Source organism: Nicotiana tabacum, chromosome 23, assembly GCF_000715075.1.
Source record: "Nicotiana tabacum cultivar K326 chromosome 23, ASM71507v2, whole genome shotgun sequence".
Taxonomy (NCBI): Eukaryota; Viridiplantae; Streptophyta; class Magnoliopsida; order Solanales; family Solanaceae; genus Nicotiana; species Nicotiana tabacum.
Window position 1 is genome coordinate 115295715 of NC_134102.1, and position 5272 is coordinate 115300986.

Genomic DNA, 5272 nt, shown 5'->3' on the forward strand with positions numbered 1-5272 from the left:
CCTACTGGAATAAATAAGAAACTGAACGAATAATTAAGAGTGTAATAATAATAACAATGGAAATGCAACAAGTAAGAAATATACCAAGATTGGCTACACTGAACTAAGGCAAATAATGCATCACGAAAAAAAAACAAGGAATGTTACGCCAAGGAAACAAAATAACTAGACACAAGTGAAGTAATAGGGAAGTATCAACAAGAGTCACTACCGAGGTACCGCCTCATAGTCTCAAATCACAAAACAATTCACAATCTTTCCTTATATCACCGCATGAGCCTTGCATTTAGTTTTGAAAATCATTTTTCCCGAAATAGCTTCCCGCGTTTTAGCCCACCTTATCACACCACGTGGCTTCATATAATTCCCCTACTAGCAACGCGCGTATCAAGCGCACCTTATCTCACTGCATGTGTTTCAACCCCAAAATCTTATACCACTGCATGCGTATCAATAGCACAAACATATCACAAATCGCACCTCAAGTGCCCAATATCACAACTAGCCAAGAAACCAACAACAATAGTGTTTTCACAACAAGTAGCCCATGGCTCAACCATAATATACACAAGAGTATCAACAATAATAACCGAAGCGAGTAACTCAACAAGAATAGTATTTCATAACTTTACGACTTTGACTCAATGTAAATCAAGGCCTTTATAACTCAATACCAATTTCAACGACAAGATATTCCAAAAATAACAACTTCAAGTAAAGAACTCAATGGTTAAATAATAAATAAGGAATAGAGGAAACAATACTTCAACTAAACATGTAAAGGAAACTAACAAATAAGAGATAAGACAAGTAGAGCATGTGGAGAGAGACTAATGATGATGAATATAAGATGTTAAGGTAACTCAATTAAGGCATGAAGGGAATCTATATAGCTAAAACTGGTAAATTTTCATATTTAGCCCGTATACACACTCGTCACCTTGTGTACGCGGCTTTCACGTATCACAATGTTCATAAACCAACATCAATCCTAAGGGGTACCTCCCCCCCCCACACAAGGTTAGGCAAGACACTTACCTCAAAACACGCTAACACAATCCACTAGTAGGCCTTTTTATCAATTATCCAACTCTGAACGGCTCAAATCTAGCCAAAATAACTTCATACCATAAATATAAGCTATAGAAAACTATTTCGAACAACAAAGTTACGATCTTTACAAAGAAACAAAAAGTCAACTCAAAAAGTCAACCCAGGTCCACGTCTCGGAAACCCACCAAAATTACAAAATTCAAATATCCATTCGATAACGAGTCCAACCATACAAGAATTACTTAACTCTGACCTCAAATCTCTTTTCAAATCTCTAAAATTTAGCCTAAAACGTTTTCACAATTTTCCCCCAAATCACTAATTAAATGATGCAAATAACTATGGATTCGTGAAATATAGCCAAAACCGAGTTAGAATCACTTACTCCAAAGATTTTCTTGAAAAACTCTCGAAATTTTGCCACCAACCGAGCTCTCTAGGTCCAAAAATTAAAATGAGATCAAACCCTCAAAAGATCCCTATTTATGCCTAGCGATTTTGCCTTTGCGGGCCAACAACCACTTCTGCGGCTCCGCACCTGCGAAAATTCCATCGCAGGTGCAGCCATGGCTTAAGTCTTGAAAATGCGGTTCTGCAGACACCCAAGGTCACTTGTGCCCACGCTTATGCGACCAATGGCTCGCCGCATCTGCGGTCCTTCCCCTGCTCCCTTAACTTCGCTCTTGCGATGCCTCTCTCTGCACCAGTGAATCCGCTTCTACAGAACATGGACTGCAACTGCGGTCCCATTTGGGCATGCCAAAATCCACTTTTGCGGCACAAGGGTCTCTCCTGCGGCGCCGCACCTGTGACCCAAAATGCGCAGTTGTGATTGCGTCAGTCACACCAACCTCCAACAATCACACAAAGTCTAAACTTGTTCCGGATTCAATCTGAATCACAGCCGGGCGCCCCGGGACCCCATCTGAATATACCAACAAGTTTCAAAACACATAACGGACCTACTTGAGGCTAAAAATCACATCAAACAACATCGATTCTACGAATCGCAACCCAATTCAAGCCTATAGAAACTATGAAATTCCGAATTCCAAAACTAATGTCGATTCATACCAAAACTACTATGATTGATTCCAAATATTGCACACAAGTCATAAATGATATGATGGACCTATTTAAACTTCCAAAATTAGAATTCGACCCCGATATTAATAAAGTCAACTCCCGGTCAAACTTTCCAACCTTCCAAACCTTCAACTTTCTAACTTTCGCCAATTCAAACCGAAATGACCTACGGACTTCCAAATCAATATCTGGACATGATCCTAAGTACAAAATCACCATACAGATCTATTAGAGCCGTCAAAACTCCATTCCGAAGTCATCTATACAAAAGTCAAACTGCGGTCAACTCTTTCAACTTAAGCCTCCAACTTAGGGACTATGTGTCCCATTTCACTCTGAAACTCACTTGAAACCAAAACCAAACACCTCGGCAAGTCACATAAACATAATATAACATAGAGGAGGCAATAAATAGGGATTCGGGGATAAAATACTCAAAACTTTCGGTCGACCGGGTCGTTACACTCAACTCTATCAATATAGTAAGTAAAATAGTTGTCCGGCCCTATAAGGCTCGATACGTGTAACTGCTTGGTCGTAGTAGGCTCGCTTATAGGTGCTCGACCATACTAGGCTCGGTAACTCGGCCATTCTAGGATCTCTCATAGGCACTCGGCCACAGTAGGCTCTGTATATAACTTACCATCTGATAAGAGGTTATCCAATAGAGACCTACCCATTGATTATAGCTCGATGGTGGTTAAAATACTGTAATATTGTGTATATATATATATAGACCCTCTGCTCTCTTGACTGAAAGGAGACAATACTTAACTGAATATAAAGTCCCGTTAAGAGAGAATAAATTAGCTTACGAGACTAGGATAATGTATATAAATTCAAGAATACGAACTTCTCTTTATGTCTCGTTATCAAACGCATGTAGTTACAGGATCATGCCAAAATAAAATAAAAGTTTAGCCTTAACATAACTTATCACAATCTGTCCAATAACCACGTTGAACACATCTCGTCGCACCTTAATCTATAACAACAATAATAATACTATCATTAAGCTATAAAAGGTACAACTATCGCACAATGAAGGACAAACTTATTTTATATTAAAACGGGCAGCATCAACCCTATAATCTTTACTTTCTCCCAATTTGAGATAACACTGACAACACAAGAACACAACAATAACAACATATATACATCATTTTTCAACCTTATATCCATCACAAAATACCACAAAATAGCACAACATACCCTAATCACTTCATACACAAAACGACAACCATAGTAGTGTCAAGCAACCCGAAAATATTACGACGAACAACCAGCCCACCACCTTCTCATTATATGGTGCTTTTCCACACCCTTTTTTATCCTAAACTCCATAAAATAGTAGCAAAACAGACAACCCAACAACAACGCGAAACAACCCACAAAACAGTCCACTACAAGTTGAATAACTCGAACTCATGGCTTCCGATCACCGTCTTGTGAGTTCTTACAATTATAAAACGAATTTCTCTACCTTTCCAGCAGGAAAAAAAAGGTATGAAAGAGGGTAGTATAGTTTCCTTATTTGGTGAAGATCTCAGCTCCTAACTTGGTTCTTCAACTCTTAGGTTTTCCTCTAACTTGAACTTGTAAAGAAGAGAAAATCATTTAGGGTTTTATGTTGAATTTTTTAGGAGAAGTTAGCAGGGGTTTATCTCTGATTTTTGGCTCTATAATTAATGGAATATATGAAGAAAATCAGCCTTTAAAAGGGCTTTTTGGACGACCCCAACTGGCCCTTTTCTGTGGACATATTTGGTCATTTCATTTAAGCAAGTAGGTGACACACCTACTCGTCACCTATGCAGTCTATGCAGTCTCGCAAAAATGCAAATATCTCTCTACTCCAATGCTGTATTAACAAACGTTTTAATACATTGGAAACTAGACTCGTAGCTTCAATTTGATAGTTGGATCACCCCATAACTTTAAGTATATTGGGAGAAAAACTCAGTGACATTAGACCCAAATTTTAGTAAAACTTATGAACGTAACTTGTGGCGACTTTTCTCGACTTTTGTTCCACAACTCGCTTGACTTCAAAATGTAAAACATGACTATTAAAATAACTCATAACATAACCTTCTTATCATATTTAGCACCCTTGTCTCACCCCAAAGGTACGGGTTATAACATTTCCAACTTGTTGACTTTCGACAAAACTTATCTTCTTCAATTTGTTTAGCTTCTAAACCTTCCAATCCTCTTGGTACTTATTGTTCATGATCTTAAATATTTGTAACCTCTAAGGTAACATGATTAAATTACTTTATATAGTTTCAAAGATGATCTCATTTTTTATCTTACATCAGTTTGCTTACGACGTACTTTTATGTAAGAAAATATGGGATGTAATAATAAAATATGTTTTTCAGTCTTTTTCCATTTATTTCTTTGACGAAGCTTTTAGAACCCTTTTTAAGTGTACTAGTATTTGTTTTACTATTATAAATAATTTTTTTCTATTATTTATACATAAATAATTAGCAACAAAATGGGATTCGTTAAGTGTTGGCATTTGTACGTTAGCTTTCAAAATTGGGCAAAGATCACTTTTGGCCCGCGACCGAAATTATTTATTCGGTAGCTGCAAAGTGTATAAATTTTATATATATATATATATATATATATATATATAATATACAAAAAAATATACAAAAAATATTATATAGGATAAAATTGGTCCATATTAAATGCTCGAATGACAGAGTCACACGTGGAATCAGAGTTCTTAAAAGAATTTGGGTGAGAAGCCATAATCAGTAGAAGGTGATAGGAGTTTTTTGAAGAAGATCAAAGAGAGATGAAAGTAGAAAGGAGTTGAACGCAGGGAAGTTGAAAGAGTTTATGAAACTGGTAGAAGTGGAAGAAGAAGAATGAGGCGTATAAGTAAAGGAATAGGCGGTTAAAATCGTGGCCATGATTACCTAGAGAATCAGCAAAAATATTGCTAAACTGTGGGGTAACACGTGTCCGGGGTATTAAATGCGAAGAGATGTGCGTCTTATCAAGCGTCAGAAACTTTTCGAAAAGGTTCAGAAATTTTTCCGCCAAGAAAGGAATCTTAACCAACTTCCCGGTGATACAAAGATGCGCCACCGAAAAGTAGGGGGACTATCTGTAT